At 32.6% G+C, this 22,147-nt stretch overlaps 1 protein-coding gene and 1 long non-coding RNA gene across 2 annotated transcripts in view; one reads left to right on the top strand and one right to left on the bottom strand.

The window, feature by feature from the left end:
- The window catches only part of LOC127704119 (uncharacterized), a 165,186-nt gene that overhangs the window by 132,296 nt on the left and 10,743 nt on the right, over positions 1–22,147 (bottom strand). The window lies entirely within an intron of this gene.
- Positions 19,065–20,917, top strand: LOC127704644 (uncharacterized). The gene is made up of 3 exons (XR_007983439.1): positions 19,065–19,145; positions 20,321–20,412; positions 20,858–20,917. It is a non-coding gene; the product is annotated as an uncharacterized LOC127704644 (long non-coding RNA).

Below are 22,147 nucleotides of genomic sequence, written 5' to 3'. Positions count from 1 at the left end.
GATTCTTTACAAAGTAGGATTTATCCCTTCCCAAGACAAGATACTTGTATCTACGTTCGCCATTCGTTTTTAATGAAACAAAGTAATACCAACTCTTTTAATTTGTCTTTTAGTTTGGAATGGGGAATACTTGAGTAAAGTGTAGACAAGTCAAATGTTTTAATACTATTGCAAGATGAGAGAGTATTAGATTGTATGTACTCTAAAAGATCTTTGGGATTTTTTAGTATCCACATCTGATTCACGCCACCTCTAGAATAGGCAGTTTCACAATAACTTTGGAGCCCGGCTTTGATTGCTGATAAAATAGGTGTTAATAATTTAGAAAGAGGATTCGTGGAGCACTTGGAAGACCCAGCAATATACCGTTGTTTGTAAGGACACTTATGTAGTTTAGGTATCCAATACAGTGATGGAAGATCCAGTTCTTCATCTTTGGTTGAAATTCCAAAGGAACACAGAACAGACCTATGATTATCCAGGATTTCCTCTTTGGTAAGTGTCGTGAGGGTATATGTTGAGTTTCCAAATGAATTATCAATACCTAATTAACTTTTGTAACGTATTCAAAGAGATGCGAGAGATACCAAACGGGATATTCAAACTCAATATATATATAAAAAAAAAAGAAGATGTGGTGTGATTGCCAATGAGACAACTCTTCACAAGAGAACAAATGACACAGAAATTAACGACTATAGATCACCGTACGGCCTTCAACAATGAGCAAAGCCCATACCGCATAGTCAGCTATAAAAAAGCTCCGAAATGACAAATGTAAAACAATTCAAACGAGAAAACTAACGACCTAATTTATGTACAAAAACATAAACGAAAAACAAATATGTAACACAGCAACAAACGACAACCACTGAATTACAGGATCCTGACTTGGGACAGGCACATACATACAGAATGTGGCGGGGTTAAACATGTTAGCGGATCCCAACCCTCCCCCTAACCTGGGACAGTGGCGTAATAGTAATACAAAAGAACGAACTATAAAAATCAGTTGAAAAAGGCTTAACTCATCAGATGGATATAAATAGAAATACATCTAACAAAAACACAGAGTAGACGTGGTCGGAACAAACTAACAATGCCATTGCAAAACTGAAATATATTAACGCCAGGTAAAACAGAGGGTATGTTACTGTTGAGAAATTGGAAGTTGGCAACATGGCAAGTTTAACAAGGAATATAACCTGTTTGGAGTTATAATTAAAGTGAAAAAGAAAGAGAAATATCAAAGAGGCATTCGAAAATCAAAAGTCCAATAAAAACAGACAACATCGGCAAAAAGCAATAATGACGAAAGGACAAAGAACAATATGGATAACAAAGCATTACATTCAAATTAAATTCACCATTCTTGAAATGAGTTACATAGTGTGGGAACGGAACTGTACGATTTTTTGATTTTTTAATCATTTGGAGCTCCGACATTCGAATTGCTATATGGAAAATTGGATTAACTCGTATGTTACTATTTAAAGTTTTTGCTTCAAAATGTGGTAACGAAAACATTCTACGTTTAAATATGAACCAATTAAATTTTAAAAACCATATATGCATCCAAATCTTTTCCTTAAAATGGTGGAGCTCCGAGTAAATCGATCAAAACTGGCACACAACAGCGACAAAAAATGCAAAAAAAAAACGTTGAAAAAACAATCGTTACTACATGAATTTTCACATGTACCTTTTCTGATATATAGTCTTACCCGTCTGAAACTTTTAAAACGATTGTCCCAGTAGAAATTCAAAGAAATTCATTATCTCAATGTCGGATATTCTATTGACTGCACAATCGCTTGCGCGTTTAGTGTACACTCACTTGGGCCTTTCCTGTACAATCGTTTGGCCACATTCATAAAATACATTGCATATGTATTTCATTGTTTGTTCCTTGTCTGTCCTATTATATTCATCTATGGTATTTGAAATAAAGGTTTACATAAATTCAGTCATTTGGCCTATTAAGATTCTATTCAAGGCACTATCAAGAGACAAAATCGAAATTCAAACAAAAGGAATACAAGACAAATAAGGAGAATACAAAGGTAAAGAATTCATTAATAAGAAAAATACAGCTTGTAAAAATAAATTACCGGACAGGTAACTAGGTTCTCCCGAATGGTAAGCATATTCTGAAGTTTACTTAATTGTAAATTTATCAACATTTTAAATAAATACTATATATGCATATAAACAATACAACAAACAAAGTTTCATCAGAAGATCAGTATATTCTAATTTGCTACAGGCATTCAAATGTGAAATTGTGGTAGCTATTAACGCCTAAACGGAATCAAGAAAAGACACGTATATTCCAATACATGGATTTTTCTTACGATTCCTTACAGATTGTCAACTCGTAGACAATCCCAAACATCCGTAAATAACTCGTCGATATTCATAAATAACTCGTCACAACTCGCAACAACTCGCGGACACTCTTAAGGATCTGTGAAAAGAATCTTCTTACGATTGTCCACGGATTGATTTTTCCATCAAAAACTCGTAACAATCCGTAAGTATCGTAAACCGCTCGCAACAACACGTAACCATCCTTAAATGTTCTCTAGAATCCGTAAATGACTCGTAACAATGCTTTTTAACGATTTGTAACGGTAAGTTTACGATTTGTCAACGGATTATATAGGGATTATTACGAGTGCTTCCGTGTTGCTTATGATTTCATTTGGATCGTGTTACGATGGCTTTACATATTGCTATGAGTTATCCTGAGCACTTAAAGTGTGGTTACGAGGATTTTACGAATAGATACGAGTACTTTTCGAATAGATTCGCAACTATTCGTAACAACACGTATACATCCTCCCACAAGATTGGAGAGATGCACATGTAGTTCCACTTTTCAAAAAAGACGAAAGGCACTTAGCATGTAACTACAGACCAGTATCTCTTGCATCCATCACATACAAAGTCTAAGAATATGTCGTACACAGTAATATAATCGACAGAAATAAGTTCCTTCCTAATGCACAACATGGTTTCCGCAAAAGACGATCTTGCGAATCCCAACTTTTTGTAACCATCAACGACATTGAATCAAAATTAAAAAGAACTTGTTAAGTAGATATCATCCTACTAGATTTTACAAAAGCGTTTGACAAGGTGCAACATCATCGCCTACTACACAAGTTGGAATTTTACGGCGTAAATCCTCAAACCATCAGATGGATTCTCTCAATCCTATATAATAGAAAGCCGAACGTAATACTAGAGGGAGCTGTCTCTACGCAAGTGTCAGTACTCTCTGGTGTACCCCAGACAAAGTTATTGGACCATTACTCTTCCTGATCTACATAAATGACATGCCAGAAACAGCAAATACATCAGAGACCAAATTATTTGTCAATGACAACCTACTCTTTCGAAACTTCACCAACCAAGCCGACATCAACCTTCTTCAGAAAGACTTAACATCATTGGAAGATTGGAATAATAAATGGCAAGTTTCAACTCCTAAAAACGCCTACCCTGTTATAAGAATATCAGAGAAAACCCGTCCAGTGATACAAAAAACTTACAAACTCCACGGTCATACTCCAAAAGCAGTTGAAGCCAGCAAATACATAGGGGTAACAATCAGTAAACACCTAACCTGGGGAAAACACACCGTCAACACAGTTGGCAAAGGGAATAGAGTACTAGGATTTATCTGCAGAAATCTAAAAGGCTGCTCAAAACCTGATAAGGCGGCTGCATATGTATCTAGATAGGATCTGCAATGGAATGTGCATGCACAGTATGGGATTTATCAAACCAAAATAAATTCAAGACAATAGAACAGGTACAGAAAAGAACAACAAGAGTAGTAATAATAACTACACAGACCGAACACCTGGCTGCGTCACAAATATGGTCAAAACTTAAAAATAGGAAAACCTTGAAGACCGCAGGAAAACAAACAGATTATGCATGTTACTAGTATTCAAGATCCAGCATGATCTAGTAGACATAGATCGTCAACAATATCTGACCCCAAACGATAACCGGACCAGAGTTTAAAACCGATTCTACCAAGAAAGAACCAGTACACATGCATATGGCCAATGTTTCTTCCTAAGGACCATCAGGGATTGGAATAATCTACAAACATCATTATCATCGGAAGAAGAAGAAGAAGAAGAAGAAAAGATCGTAACTAACACTTGAAAGCTTTGATGATTAATGACAGTCCGTAATATACTAGAATAAATCCGGAAAAGGCTGATAAAATGCCCGTAAGTTGCTCGTAGTTATCCTTGACAACTCGTAATAAATCATAGAATTTTGTCGAAAACACATCGTAATAACTCGTAAAAACTCTTAAATCGGAATTTGATGAGACTGTCGTACAAGTGAGAGGTTTAGCGCTATAAAACCAGGTTCAATCCACCATTTTCTACATTTGAAAATGCCGGTACCAAGTCAGGAATATGACAGTTGTTGTCCATTCGTTTGATGTGTTTTGTCATTTGATTTTGCCATGTGATTAGGGACTTTCCGATTGAATTTTCCTCGGAGTTCAATATTTTTGTGATTTTACTTTTTTTTTGTAAAAGTTGCAAAATCGGACGGATCCGTAAGTACTCGTAAAAAAAATCCGTGTATGTGAAGGGGTCATAATAGAAATATCACGGTAAGTAAAAAATGTTCATGAATGCGACAGAATAGATAACAGTAAGCATTTCCTGCCTGAGTGTCATAGATATAAGAAGATGTGGTATGAGTGCCAACGAGACAACTCTCCATCCAAGTCACAATTTGTAAAAGTAAACCATAATAGGTCAGAGTACGGCCTTCAACACGGAGCCTTGGCTCACACCGAACAGCAAGCTATAAAGGGCCCCAAAGATGACTAGTGTAAAACCATTCAAACAGGAAAACCAACGGTCTAATCTATATAAAAAACGAGAAACGAGAAACACTTATGAACCACATCAACAAACGACAACCACTGAACAACAGGTTCCTGACTTAGAACAGGTGCAAACAAATGCAGCGGGTTTAAACGTTTTAACAGGCGCCAACCTTCACCCTTACCTGGAATAGTAGTGTAACTTCACAACATAGAAAGACACAAAATAAAATATCAATTGAAATGGCTTAACTCAATCAAAAGACATATTAACAAAAACAAGTTAACATACACTGAACGAATAAATTTGATCTATGACACAATGCAAATACGAAATCAATAAAAAAAAAGGGGGGGTGAGATGTAAAACAAAATCAGAAAGACAACTATGACCTTGGACAAAATGCCGTTAAATAAAATAACGTACACAGGTAAATAAAAATAATTGTGTTTGAAAGGAGTTACTGTACATGGAGTACGGAAACATTTTTTACAAAATAAATAAATTTGTTGTTCATAGTACGAGAACAGAAGTGAAAATTTATCGTCATACTAAATACTTATCAAAGGTGGTATATATTAAAAATAGTGAGACGAGATATAACACAAAATAAGTAAACATTAAATAACAAAACCGCATTTCAAATTGTATCAACAGGTCAAATTAACACGAAAGTACGATTTGAGAGTACTCGCAGTTACTGAAAGCTAGTTAAATGCCAAAAACAATTAGTAATAACAAATCATGCATCATAACTATTTACAAAAATAAATATTCCGAAAATGAAACTCTTCTGCTCAATAACAATATCAGATCACTTTTTATACTATATTGACACCCTCTTTATCTCGGATTTCAGAGGTACAGCCTTGAAACACACATCCGCCGGCGGTAGAAACGAAAAGATCTGATGATTTTTTTACATTTAAAAAGCAGTTATTTCTTTTTTTCCGTTGACCCGGAGACGGATTAATATAAGAACAATATTGTTTCAGTATCCTTTTGTGTGTTACTGCATGAGATCACATTGTGATGTCCTGTCTTTCAAATTAAACTTGTTAAAACTAAAAGCTATATCACGAAAATAAGATGATTTAAGATAGTTTTACTGACATTTTCGTCATCAACTTAACCTGCAATCGAAAATAACAGTGAAAAGCCAGTTTTTATTAAGTATATTTGAATCATTAGTAAAAAAAATCAGTATAAAAATAAGGAGATGTGGTATGATTGCTAATGAGACAAATATCCATTAAATATAAAGTGAAGTAGAAATAAGCAACAATAGGCCACCGTACGGCCTTCAACAATGAGAAAAACACATACCGTATAGTCGGCTATACAAGGCACTGAAACAATTTGAAAAAAAAACAAACATGACAGACATGAACCAACGACAATCTTTGAACTACAAGCTCCTGACTTGAGACATGCACATACAGAATGTGACGGGCTTGAATATGTTTGTGAGGGCTCAGCCCTCCTCCTAACATGTTACACTGGTGTTACATCACAACATAAGAACAAACTATAAAAAACAGTAGAAAAGTGCTTAACTTATTAGATCGATACAAAACCGAAAAACATCTCATAAAAACACAGACCAGACGTGGCATGGTATTTATACATTATTAACAAACAAAACAGACACAAAGTACAGATCTGAGAGTAATTGCAGTAATTGACAGCTAGTTCAAAGCCAATAACAACTAATTAAAAAAAATCATGTATCTAAGACTTAAATATCAATCAGTACAAATCCAGCATCCAATGCATTTAGTGTCAAGCTTAAGACGTAACTAACATTAAGAGAAAATCACGACCTTATGCAATGTCAAAATATGGGTATCAACAGATTGTAGTACCGTGAAAATGCAACCAACTATCATAATTTCTATATCCTTCCAATGTTTACCAAAGTTTTGTATTTGGCCAAGCAATTGTACAGGAAAGGCCCAAGTGATTGTACAGTAAACGCGCAAGCGATTGTTTAGTATACGCGCAAGCGATTGTACAGTAAAAAAGAAAATCACAAAAATACTGAACTCCGAGGAAAATTCAAAAAGGAAAGTCCCCAATCAAATGGCAAACTCAAAAAAAAAAAAAAAAAAAAAAAAAAAACGCGCAAGCGATTGTAGTCAATATAATATCCGACATTGAGATGATGCATTTCATTAAATTTCTACTGGAACAATGGCTTTTAAACTTTCAGACATATAAATCTATTTACCAGAAAGGTACATGTGAAAATTCTGGTAGCAACAATTGTTTTTTCCTATGTATTTTTTTAATTTTTGTCGCTGAATGTGTGCCAGTTTTGGTCGATTTACTTGGAGCTCCACCATTCCTAGAAAAACGTGTGGATGCATATATCGCTTTTATTATTTGATTGGTTTATATAACATGTAGAATGTTTTCGTTACTGCATTTTGAAGCAGAAACATAATTTATTTTAATATACAGTCCTACAACTAAGCCTAAGAAATCAAATCAAAATGATGTTGGATTGAAAATCAGCTTATCAGATACACCACTTAGAAACACAAAACTTTCATATAAATTTGTCACTTCAATTATTTATAACTTTGTTTGTTGATGAATACCACATGTTTCGTTTTCTTGATAATATTTTGCAATGTGCATGAAGGAGTTAATAGTGAATACACAACACTTATCGATTTAATAAATGTGAATATTTAGTTAATTACAAACAAAACATGTAACATGTGTAATACAAATTAAAAATTATAGGAAGACACATTAAAATTTCAATTTTTTCTTAATATATAGGGAAATATAACATCAGAAACTTTCCTTCATCCTTTATAATATTGAATTTCCATGATGTGTTATAAAAATGTTAAAATAAACAAAATTTCAATTTCATTGTTCCCGTCCTAGAGTGGCAATATCAGAAACTGGACACATTGTGTATTATCATCTCGGAAAAGAAACTCAGTTTTTTCTTTTTTCTTTTCTTTTTTTTTAACATCTGTTTGTTAAGTAATGTTATCTTTCCCTTATCAGCAATAGACGATAGATTTACAGCTCTAATTAACCATTTTATAATTAAGAGTAGATAAGAAATTTTACTCTGAAGGGTTTAGATGCAAGACTGTATAGCAACATTTGAGTTTGACTTTCCATCTAGCAACTAGTTATATTTTCGAATGTCGGAGCCATGCTAAATTGACAGTCTCTCAAATGACAAAAATTCAAGACAAAAAATCGTACAGTTCCGTTCTCACACTGTGTAACTGGATAGGGTTATAAAGATATCAGCTGTCGGATATCTAACAAAATCAATTCCAAGTGAAGGTTCAAGGTCCATTACATTTAAATCAACCTTAACTTGTACAAATATTTGTGTTAACGTATTTGATGAATAATAGACTTTATTCGTATATAGCGCTGCATGTTTAGTTGAGGATGATGAATATCAAGGTTACAAATAGAACTGACAATATTTTATAATCAATATTGCGTGGTATTACACAGGTATTTATTTCCAATTGCATATCAAATCATATGGCAAAATCAAAGGTACTTTATTTAAATCATTTGCACCACGTGACTTTGTCCCTTTTGATCAAATTACTTCCCTTAGCTTAAAATTGAAAATATGATTTATTATAGATTTGCGGATAATCCAGTCCTTTTCCGTCATGTATCTACAACTAATGTATCTTTAAAAACTTCCTTTGGCGGATATTTACAAAATTGCTGTGTAATTCTAAGGGAAAATGCTTAAAATTTGACTTTTACGAAATGGGAAGGTTGAAATCATCATGTTTTTAAAAGAATTTGGCCGAAAACTTAAGAAAGCAGGTAAGTTAAAAGTTATTTAACTTTAAAATTCAACCTACAAGGTGTTTCCCTATATGCGAACAAATCATGAACAATATCTTCTTGCATGTGTATTTCTGTTTTGAATCTTGCTATTTTACGATTTTACGTCATTTTATTTGATCTTATATAGCAATTACACAATGGTTACGCTTCCGATTTTTAAACTAAAAAGGCCGAAAGATTTCAGAGTAGACAATGTCTATTTGTACACGGACAGAAGCCTAAAAACATGAAGAATTCACCTATATGCGAACAAATTGTTCATTCGACATAGGTATTTGCATATTGGCATTTTTATTAAAAGGGCTTATATAATCCTATTGTAATGGCTGCCGTCATGATAAGGCAAAATGGCCGCTATGCAAATTAGCAAATTACCCCAAATTTTGCCATATGTTTATCATTCTTACCTTTATCTTTGTCAACTTCAAATATGGCTACCCGGAAGGAAAACAACAAACCTTTCACCTTTCAGATATGGTCTATATCTAAAAATAGAAACAAATAAAAAAAAAACAAAGCTTTGCCCAGTTAACGTTCTTTGTTAACGCGCCTAGCCATAGTCCTCAAACATATGTTTTTTGTGCAAATGATTCAGTAAATGTATATGGATAAAAAACATAACAAAATCTATAAGAAATATAAGATCCATGTTCACCATGTTAAACCTTTTTCATAAAAAAAATCTATTTGATAAATGATTTATAGGTTTTGAGCGTATCTGATGGTGGTAGATTTAGAAACAGCTTCAGCAAGAGGTTACTTAGTAATCATTTCCACTCAATTTATTTCACAATTGGCCATTTTCAAAAAGCGTTTTCAATCATTAATTAAATTCATAGTATCACAGCCAAATGTGACTTATTTCTAAACAGATCACCAACATGAGCATATACATTCCTGAAGAAAGACCAAAACGCAAAGTTGACAGATTTTGACAAATCTTGAGTATTTATTCCAAAAATGAAGGACATCGTTAATCAAAATCCAAATTGTGCTGAAGGTAAGCTATATGGCAGCTTTCGGATACAAATTATTTCATTTTTACGGATAATAAGATCCATGTTCACCATGTTATACTATTTAATATTTGCAACGTCCTTCGATGCAAGATTTCACAAAAACATGTAAAATTTGCATTTTCTATCATGCAATATGCCTCCAACAGCAACAATTCTATACACTGAGGTTGGCGTTGGTTCATATCACTCATTTTTATTTTCGTAAATTGAATTGTTATAAATGTGGCCGTTAGTTCTCGTTTGAATTGTTTCACTGTTTTTCTTGTCGGGGCTTTTTCTAGATGGCTACATGGTATGGGTTTTTCTCATTGATGCAGGCCGAACGATGACCTTTAATTGCTTACATCCTCGTCATTTAAAGTCTGGTGGATAGTTGTCTGATTGGTGTCATACCACATCTCCTTAGTTTTATATAATACAATAAAATCAGCTTTATTAACTAATTGCTACAAGACAAAGCATACATTATTTACGGAGCCCTGTTGGTCTCATACAGATAAAGGGTTGTTGTTTTTAAAATCAAGCGCTAGTGATGTAAAATCTAACGCCGTAGAAATAAAGTCAAGCGCTGTAGTTCAAAAGTCCGGCGCTGTAGATGTAAAGTCCAGCGTTATAGATCTAAATACTAGACCAATATATGTAGAGTCAAAGTTTAGAGATATAAGTCAAGCGCTGTAGATATAAAGTCCACCGCTGAAGATGTAAACGCAATCGGTGCTGCAAATATAAAGTTTAGCGAAAGAAGTAAAGTCTATCGCTGGATATGTAAAGTCGAGTGCTGTAGATATAAATTCAAGCGCTGTAGATAAACAGTCAAGCTCTGTTGATTTAAAGTCAAGCGATTTACAGTGGACTAAAGCGCTGGTCATAACATCTCTAGTGGTGCTATACTTTACATCTACAGTGCTGGATTTTTAAATATAGCGCCGATGTTTCATCTCCAGTGCTAGTCCTTACATATTCAGCGTTTGACTTTAAATCTAAAGCTCTTAACATAACATCTCTAGTGCTTGACTTTAAAAACCACAACTCTTTATCTGTATGGGACCAACAGGGTTTAATGATTGAGTTGTTAGTACATGCAATATACTCCGGCTTTTCTTCACAAATAAAAACTGGCCCGCCCGAAAAAGATAATATTGTTGAAACAGGCGATAAACACCAAAAAACATCTATCAATAAACTTTTCTTTTGCAGTTCAACAATTCCATTTTTTTTTAAATTTGAAAATGTCTTTAAATTTATGATAATTATGTTCTTGTCTTGTTTGTAACATTGAAATGCAATATGAAGCGCTTAGTAAGATTTTGATTTGATGGAAATATATAAAATAATAAATCAATATATAAAAATATACAGAAAGGTATATGATAAAGATTTTGTAAAATTCAATTTCCAGTAGGATTTGACAACGTTCAGGCTATAAGCTGTAGATCGTTAGCTTTTATACAACGGTGTCTTTCTTTTTTCTACTTTGGCTTTCGACGTTCTTGGTATAAGTTAACTCAGACAAACCAAATTTAAGAAGTGTTATTTATATTTACCAGTACTGAGTCAATACCTCTGCTTATAGACTGTTAGGTCCACGACATGTAGTAGGTGCTTCGTTAATCACATGATTGATATCATAATTATATTTTCTTTTTTTCCGTAGATGAGTTTATAAATAAATTATAAATAAAATAAGGTAACAACTTTTTCATTGAAACTTATAAAGAGTAGATTTTGATTTATATCTTTGTCTAAATAACAAAGACACGTACAGTTTATAGTACTAAAATTATTTTTATTAAAGTTTTATGACAACAAATGTGTTTTGTATCTAAATATATTTCAAACAAAACACTTTAGAAAAAAGGGAGGGCTAAATGTGTATAAAAGACAACTTGTGAATGCATTTTGTATTTGATATGTAGTCGTATTCATACTTTGCACAAATTATTTTTAAAAGTCGGTATCCAGTCCAAATGGGATAAACATCATCATCATAGGAGAAATCAATGTTTTGCCAAACCAAAAATTTCAACCTTTAACCGAACAAATGTTATGAAAGAAAAAACAAATTTCTTCAGAATTAAACGTTTACTTGATACATGTATATCATGCAACTATGTAAAATCGGGCTCAATGAGTCGGACTAAAACGCAGTAGGGTATATCCATACATTTTCATGTAATAGCCCTGAATATGCAAGACCCGTCCATTAAGCAGTCAATCAATAAGTTTTGGCAACGGGAAAAGAAATCATGTGTTTACTTTTACGTATTACTAAGTGTATTACAAAAAAGTGAATAAATTGAGAATTGCAATGCATTTTTATTATGTGATTTTCTTAGGGAATAAGTAGCTATACTGACAATAAATCTTAATAGTTTTCCCATGGTTAAAAGTCTATATTTTGTATTTTCTTCATTAATAATCTTAAATTTTTCTCTCTCTGTGTTTCTTTTTAATATGCATGAATCCTCTTTCCCATTGTGTGAGTTAAAAATTAAGTTCTTGTTTGCCATGGTTTGTTCGTGTCCAACGCCACTTCCAGTGACCTTGGGCATTTCATGGTCGTAAGTTTTATTTTGTGTAAAAAACCTTTGTACCCGATCAGAACCCTCGATCTTCGGCAGGAAAACTGGCAATCCTTGTCAATTTAGGTTGGAGTCTAACACTAACTCACCACGAGTGGGTTTCGAACTCAAACGACTAGAGTTGACAGGCTTAATTTGTCGATCAACTACCTAAACTGCTCGACCACCGAGGCCCCCTTTTTAACTGCTACATTTGTTTGTTTTATATTTGGCAACCCATTCAATAAATTTTAATATTGCTAGCACGTAAATAGCTAGCAAATAGCAACAACTATTTTAAATACTACAACGTTAAAATCGTTCTACAGTTATCATATAAAATAAATAAATTCTACATCAATTCCTTTAAAATTATTATATTGAGACTATTTGCCTAATGCGTAGAAAATTGCACTTTTCATAATTGATGTCAACTAGCATCAAGAAAATATAAACTACATACACAATTATAGTAGAAAGATATCTTGCCACCATGAAAGGTAGGCTATCCTCCACGCTACATTAGCAGATAAATTTCGATTGAAAACTAACGAGACTAATTTGAAAATACACACATTTTCAAAAACACTCGAAGTACAGTGGAGATCACTTCTAAAACCAGGTTCTATCCACCATTTTCTACATTTGAAAATGCCTGTACCAAGTCAGGAATATGACTTTCCGATTGAATTCCTCGGAGTTCAGTATTTTTGTGATTTTACTTTTTTCTAACCTCTCATTAGAACTGTCAGAATAATCTGTCATAGAACTGTTCTAAACTATCCTAGAACAGTTCTACCTAGAACAGTTCTACCCTTGAACTGTTCTAAGTAGAACTGTCAGAATCAGTTCTAGGTAGAACTGACCAAATCAGTTCTAGGTAGAACTGACCAAATCAGTTCTAGGTAGAACTGTCAGGATCAGTTCTAGGGTAGAACTGTCTAAAACTGTTCTAGATAGAACTGTCCAAAACAGTTCTAACCGTAGAACTGTCAGCAGAACTGACTAAATCAGTCCTTACCGTAGAACTGTCAACAGAACTGTCTAAAACTGTTCTAGCCGTAGAACTGACCAAACCTGTCAGTGTCAGGGTTGTAGAACAGTTCTAAATGACGTCACTGCAGTAAGGGCATCTTAGAATTTAGAAAAAAATCAGTTCCAATAACTTTACTGTGTAGCAGATTTTCTATATTTACTTTTCAAATACAAATATCGAAGCGGATAGAAAGGTTATCCAACACATCGGAAAATATTTTTATATGATGGGATATAAACATCATGGTTTACGTTGCTTCGTTCCCCGTTTTTAACAGTCTCTTCCTAAATATAACTCTATGCATTTAATACATGGAATTTTAATCGTAATTCACCTTGTTTACCTTGGATTTACATGATTTAAGATTCTGTTTTGCCAAATGTTCAAACGAAAATTGTGCAGTGTATATATAGGGATATTAATGAAATACGTGTTGTATAAGTATGTACATTTGTACCATCTCGTCAATTTAGACAGGTCAGGAATAACCACCAATTGGTGGATTATACCTCAATTGACGTATAATCCACCAATTGACATATAATGGTATAGACCAATTGACGTATAATTCTTTGTTTTTCAAAGCAAATTATTCAACCAAAATGGAGCATTGTTTTCTTAAAACCATATTATTGTATGAAAACATGTCAAACATTCCTAGTTTAGTATAGTGACATAACATATTGCATTTAATCAATAATTGTATTTGAAGTTTCTTCTATTGTTATCTTGTCAATTCTTGATTGGCAAATTTACCACTAGTCACCTGTCAATAGACATCAATACTGTCTGTAGTCATGTGATTATGAGTACAACTCCACAGGTGAATGGAGCTCTTTGTTAATACTTGACTTTCATTATTAAAAGTCAATCATGGTCAATAGTACAGATGTTTCAACAAAAGAATTGTTGTACACATGCATTCTCAAGAGATGCAGCAGGCTTTGACAAAACTGAAACTGTCGGAGGACTCAATAATGGTCATAAAATAGGTTGTAAGTTGCAAAATGATGCTCCTATCTCGCACTAGCATTTTATAACAAAAAACTTGCATTATACGTCAATTGGTCTATACCAATATATGTCAATTGGTGGATTATACGTCAATTGAAGTATAATCCACCAATTGGTGGTTATTCCTGACCTGTTAGACAGACTTATCCATAACGATTATAAATGATATCTGGGACGTCCGAAAAATATACTCGATCTGAACATGAATGAAATATTTGCCCCTGGACGTAATGCTACAAACAAAATCAAACATTCGACAAAATTTATTAACAGTATACTATTCCAAAAAGAGAACTTCTCATACTTTTCATTTTTTAAAGTATATGAATCAGTCATGTGAGTGTTGGATGATGCCGTTAAATAGTTTTGTTTAAAAAACAAACCATCACGAACCACTGACTTTAGTGACGGTTCATTATTATGGATACAGAGAGGAAATAATGGCACTCTAAATTGATGTGGACAAAATTTTGTAGTCATGGTAGTCATTGTGTTCCAAAATTGGTGTCATCTTTATCATACAATCCGTCCTGACATAGATATATTATTGATTTACAATGAGGCCATATATATTTACATGATAAAGTGTAAATATGTTCAGTTTTGGTTGATGTGGTCAAATAATTTTGTTACACTAGTCAGTCTTAGATGTGAAAACTACTGACATTTGATAACGATTCAATATTTTGAATAAAAAAAAGACATGCTAGCACTCTAAATTGATGCCAACAAAATTCTATAGTCATTGTGTTCCAATATTGCTATCATTTGTATTCTACAGTTCATCCTGACATCAAAATATAACTCATTTACTATGCAGCTGTATAGTTTTGCATGATAAAGTTCAGATATATTCAGTTTTTGTTGATGCTGTCAAATATGGTCAGTTTTGGTTGATGCGGTCAAATAATTTTGTTAAACGAGTCAGTCTGATATATCAAATCTACTGAAATTTGTTTATGATTCAATATTTTGAATAAAAAGAAGACATGCTGGCACTCTAAATTGATGCGAACAAAATTTTGTAGTCATTGTGTTCCAATATTGCTATAATTTGTATTATACAATCCATCCTTACATAAAAATATTAATGATTTACTATGCGACTAAAAGATTTAGATAATAAAGTGCAAATATGGTCTGTATTGGTTGATGCGGACAAATAATTTTGTTATATGAGTCAGTCTGAGATATCAAAACTACTGAAATTTGTTTACGATTCAATATTTTGAACAAAAAGAGGACATGCTGGCACTATAAATTGATGTGAACATAATTTTGTAGTCATTGTTTTCCAATATTGCTGTCATTTGTATTATACAATCCATCCTGATATAAAAATATAAGTAATTTACTATGCGGCTATTAGGTTTACATAATATAGTGCAAATATGGTCAGTTTTGGTTGATGCGGACAAATAATTTTGTTATACAAGTCAGTCTGAGGTATGAAAACTACTGAAATTTGTTTACGATTCAATATTTTGAATAAAAAGAGGACATGCTGGTACTCTAAATTGATGCGCAAAAATTTTTGGTGATTGTGTTCCAATATTGCTGTCATTTGTATTATACAATCCATCCTGATATAAAAATATAAATGATTTACTATGTGGCTATTAAGATTTACATATTAAAGTGCAAATATGGTCAGTTTTGGTTGATGCGGACAAATAACTTTGTTATACGAGTCAGTCTGAGATATCAAAACTACTGAAATTTTTTAACGATTCAATATTTTGAATAAAAAAAGTACATGATGGCACTCTAGATTGATGCGGACAAAATTTTGTAGTCATTCTGTTCCAATATTGCTGTCATTTGTATTATACAATCCATCCTTACATGAAAATATTACTGATTTACTATGCGACTATAAGATTTACATAAAAAAGAGCAAATATGGTCAGTTTTGGTTGATGCGGTCAAAAAATTTTGTTAAACGAGTCAGTCTGATATATCAAAACTACTGATATTTGTTTACGATTCAATATTTTGAATAAAAAGAGGACATGCTGGCACTATAAATTGATGCAAACAAAATTTTGTAGTCATTGTTTTCCAATTTTGCTGTCATTTGTATTATACAATCCATCCTGACCTAAAAATATAACTGAATTACTGTGCGGCTACATATATAGATTTACTTGATGAAGTGCAAATATGGTCAGTTTTAGTTTAAACATATTATTTATTTATAGTGGATTGGGAAACAAGTTATTACATTTGGTTAATGAGGTCAAATAATTTTGTTATACGAGTCATCCTGACTCCCCGAAATGACAAATGTAAAACAATTCAAACGAGAAAACTAACGGCCTAATTTATGTACAAAAAATGAACGAAAAACAAATATTAACACATCAACAAAAGACAACCACTGAATTACAGGCTCCTGACTTGGGACAGGCACATACATACAGAATGTGGTGGGGTTAAACATGTTGTCTTGATTAAAAATCTGAAATAAGACCGGCAAAATAGCAAAACTCTATATAAATCGCTATGTTGCCGGAGCCGGCAAAATAGCGCCAAGAATGCTATTTTGCTGGAGCCGGCTAAATAGCCACTGCCTTATATTTAAGACAAAGAGTTCTTAAAACTGTTCTATGGTTAGAACCGACTAAATCAATTCTAGCCGTAGAATTGACCAAATCAGTTCTAATCGTAGAACTGTTCTAGTCGTAGAACTGTTCTAGACGTAGAACTCATCTAGTCGTAGAACTGACCAAAGATGTGGTCAGTTCTAGGTAGAACTGTCTAAAACTGTTCTAGGGTAGAACTGTCAGGATCAGTTCTAGGTAGAACTGTCTAAATCAGTTCTAGGTAGAACTTACCAAATCAGTTCTAGGTTAGAACTGTTCTAGCTAGAACTGTCTAAAAGGTGTCAGGCTGACAGTTCTACATACTGTCCTAGAACAGTTCTCCTGACAGATTCTGACAGATTTGATGAGAGGTTAGAAGTGATCTCCACTGTATCTATAAGAACAGTAATTAATTTCACAATTTTTCTATGCTAGTAGAATAATAGAATACAAATTCCTTTTTTTTTGTTCAACTGTAATTGTCTTCTACACAACTTGGAAATTATCAAAGAACAGCGTGTTTGTCCCGGGTAGTGAAGTATTACTCAAATCCGTCATCCTGAAATCAAAGAATCATGCTTTCAATATAAGAGCATTAAAATTTTGTTTGGTACAAAAGTGTATAATGATGACTTGAAGTAAATAGTCAACATTAAGGTCCATCAATTACAAACATGACACTTTTTGTGTACAAAACAAAAAAAATAGTAAATTATAACTCCAAAAATGTGTCCTTTACAATTTGGCATTTAATTGCTTTTACTTACAACACACTAATTGCATGTAAGCTTTCGGTTTTTCGTGCAGGATAAGTGTAGCGCTTTTGATGTTGTTTTTTTATTTGCTAGCTTATTACTCTCTCGCTTGATTCATCTTATTGTTCACTAGCTTGAGTCTGGTATGATAGCAAACAATTAGTCTGACATCGCTCTGACGTCCGACGACAGAGCGCAGTCCATATATGATATGGAATAAAACCACTAATTAATGGTCCCATTGCTTTCTATGTTAAATTCCTTGATTTCAAGCTTTCATTGCTCTTTCGTTTTAAGTTCAAATAAAGTGACACTCATTCCATGTCAAAACAATACATTCTGGTTACCCTTGCTAGAAAAATCATCATACCTTTAATTGCATATAAGATCGCAATGGTTCCCTGAAGTTCGGAAGTACAAAAACAGGTACTTCAGATCTGAGAATCAGACAATAAAGCCCTCCTGTTTCAATTTCATACAACTTTTTTATTATTTAATATAATTTAATCTTTCAACAAAGGTTCTACAATGATCCACAGTCATTCAGCTTTCACTTGATAATAAATTACCTAAATATTTAACAAATTTAAAAGTTACAGCTATGCATAGGACCCAGCAGGCACTCAACGTTGAATAAACGTTGAAATGAGGTTGAAATGGTGATCAACGTGTATTAAACGTTGAAACAACGTTACATTTTCAACGTTGAGTAATAAACAACTATTCAACGTTGAATTAACGTTGATTATTTCAACGTTGAAATTGGAACGTTGATTCAACATTGAATAAACGTTCACTTATTTACTCATGGTAGGCCTATATGAGGCCTATAAAAAAATCATTAACTGAAGGCAATACATGCATAACCGTAGCAGTATATATTAATAAAGAAAAGAATAAAATAGAGCTTCAGTTTTTACAAAAATATTATAAAATGAGATCTCAAATAAAAATTCTTTGAAATTGTCACTGAAAAATAATTGTCGATGACTGCTAATGCATGGTCTTCTAATTCACGAATAGTTAGGGTTGTTTTATACCTTTTGCCAACAACTGATCACACTAAACACAGTGACCGCATTTCATAATGACATTTTTACATTGAAAAGGTCCTATTTATAGAACCAACTATTAATCTCAAGTTGTGTGTATGTGGGGGGAGGTAAATCGTTTGATACTGAATTTCTAGGGAAAAAGAAAAAGAATGCGTTAGTTTATTTCACATAATATTAATGAATATTTTGAACATAAAGATAACATGTAAAGAAATTTGAAATAGTAAATTATTAACAAAACTCGCGATTATTTTTGTTCATATTTTCGCGGGATTTGAACAGGAAGTAAGATTGCCCATGCGCATTATTTAAACCCGCACCTTTCCTGTTTTTAAAAAGATAGAACAACAAAGAACGAAGTCGAGGAGAAACCTTCCGTTTATCAAGTATCATTATGGTATGTAGATGTTTATATGTGGCTATCACGGTATTTCATATGTATGAATTGTATTTAGAAACTCTGAATTGGTATCAATATTGCACAATTAGAGAAAAATAAAACGTCAACATTGTAGCCCAGAGAACAGATCAGAACACATGGAAGGGCCATAATAAACAATATATCATCATATATAATTTCCTCCAATTATACTATTTTTAAGAGCATTTAATGTGGAAAGCATATTTATTTTCATTTAAAAGTTAAGGTAAATATTGAAACATTAATATTCTTAAAGATTTTAATAAGAAAAAAAAGGGGGGGGGGGATACGCAAGCGTTTACATTACTGTGATCACATTACTGTGATCAGGTAAATTTCCCCAAGTGTTTACTATATATATGTGTACTTGTTTGGTTTAACTTTAAGGCTTGGTAAACTACATACTTTTTGACGATTATAAACAATCAATTCCGACTGGACAATAAAGTATTGAACGATCATAATACTATTTTTACAATAACATTAATAATTCAACAAAATAGTATTATTTCTTGCTATGAGAGGATAACTATAGAATGTTCATTGATAACTTTTCACCTAATTAACCTTTCAACAAAAGTCATTCTATTTTTAAAACAAGTCAGTCTGACCCTTATCTGATCTTCAGGTGATCTCTGTGTAATACGAGAAATGAGGTTAGCATAGCATCTCCATGTGCGCACATTCAATTATGACTACTCTAAAATCAACATGACAACATCATACAACTTCATAGAAATATTAAAAACAAAAAGACGACACAACTTAAAAGAAAACAATAACATTGAAAGGACATTATGACATACATTAGAAACTTTTAGCAATTAGTTAACTAAGAAAAATTATAGCATTATCACATGCTAGGCAAACACAAATTCAACAATATGTGTTTATTCGACAAAGACAATTATTTATGAAGGGTAGACTATTACTCATATAACACAACAAAGAGAATAAGCTGTATTAAGGACATAGCATAGATTGCGTTTAGCATGATTGAGAACATACATGTACACAGTAAATACTATCATTCAAAATTCATATACTTCCTTCTCATAAAACATTATCATGTACTGGTCCTTAATGTGTAATTAACCTTGGGCTGAATGTTAGCAGTCCATTATCGTGAACATGTATTATTTTTTTTACAGAAGCTTGTCAAACAAATCAATGGCTGAAATGTATCAAGTGGAGCAAAATCAAAATTCAGTTTTGGGAATTCCAGTCTATAAAATCATCAAAGGTAAGTTTTTTTGTCTGTATATATCATTTGTGTTCAAAGTTTAATCTGTTGTTTATTTTATTTTTGTTTATCTTACATACCATATTATGTTTGTCTTATCTAAAGTATTCTAGTAAAGCTCAATTTCGTGTTAATGGACTTGTGCAGTCATCAATAAAAAACATCATAGGTAAAGTGTTTTCATGGTTATCAATTACATAGTCAAACCTGCAATCTTACAAATTTAGGGTAGAAGCTTCTTCATTAACAAAAAGTACCAATAGTAAACATTGATGTATATTTTTTTTATTAATGATTACCTTATAAAAAAGTCCTTATTACTATATGTGCTTTGTCGTTATTGTTGTATTTTTATTGCTTCTAGAAACAAATTGAAAGTGGCTCAAATTTAGGATATCTTTTCAGGACATACAATTTATATTTATTATCATCTTATCTTTTCCAGAGTTTAAATATACTGCAAAAGTATAAAGATGTCACTGAGAAACACATATCTGATAAAGACTTGAACTTGAAGTCTGCCGCAGAAAGATCTCGAAGTGGTGGAAGAAAGTTGACATGCAAAAAGGACAAAAAGAGACAAAGATAACAAATGAATTTATAAAATAAATCTTGTATCAAACGAAACATCATTGTATTACTAAATTTGATATTGTTCCTCAGTAAATTTGTATTCATTTAATGGTTTATACCAATTATAGGTGTGAGGGTAATATATATATATATACATGTATATATAATCAAGGACATTTGTTTATTTGTGGAGAGTTGTCTGGTTAGCAGTCATGCAGCATCTTCTTATTTTCATAAGTATTGCGATCATCCTGAAGAGACGTTGGATCTAATAATGTCTTCACTCTTCTTGGGATATACTACTTTTAAGAAGGGCTTAACATTTGTCAGTCGTTTAATTAGGACTACTTTGAACTTGTGAGAATTGTTTAGAACTATTCAACATCTTCTTTCTGTTTTGTGATGCTTTCTGTGGTGGGAATAAAGTGTATGTCATAATTTTTATGCAAACTGTGTAATCAAATTCATTGAATGATTTGTATTTTTATAGCTATTCACAACAAGAAAAACTACAACTAAGAATATATCAAAAAATGGTAGGTGTCCACTTGTATATCAATATAGATAATTATGTATAGTTATCTTTAAATACAAGTGGACACACACAATCATTTCAGCTATTCCTTCTTGTAGTTTTTCTTGTTCTTAATAGCTAAATACACATGTTTCAATAAATTTAACACTTGAATATGAGAAACACAGAAGCCAACGGGATCTTAAGATATGACGTTTTTGGTCTAGATTATTGACTTTGTACAAACACGGAATGTTGTATCAGTAGCAGTTGATGTATTTATTTAGATGTCTCTTGTCTATTTGGTTCATATGTGTCTTGAGGAGAAAAAAAAACATTAAAAAAAACATGTACAGTCAGGCTGCCTGTCTACCATCTAACAACAGCACAAATTTGGAAAGCAGGTAAAAATGTGTATGTAGATTTATAATAAATTTTATTAATATACTTTCAACTACTATTCAACCTTGAATCAACGTTGAATGGATGTTGAAACTTCAACGTTGAAATTTCAACGTTAATTCCAATTTTCAAAATCAAACATAAATTTGACATTGTTTCAACGTCGAGAAACAACCTTGTTTCAACGTTGCATCAACGTTGAGTGCCTGCTGGGGGAACTATTTTGTTTGAAATATGTACTACTGT

Source organism: Mytilus californianus, unplaced genomic scaffold (assembly GCF_021869535.1).
Source record: "Mytilus californianus isolate M0D057914Y unplaced genomic scaffold, xbMytCali1.0.p SCAF_1, whole genome shotgun sequence".
NCBI classification, from domain to species: domain Eukaryota; kingdom Metazoa; phylum Mollusca; class Bivalvia; order Mytilida; family Mytilidae; genus Mytilus; species Mytilus californianus.
Note: the sequence above shows the minus strand (reverse complement) of the source record. Positions and strands in the feature narration are given on the sequence as shown.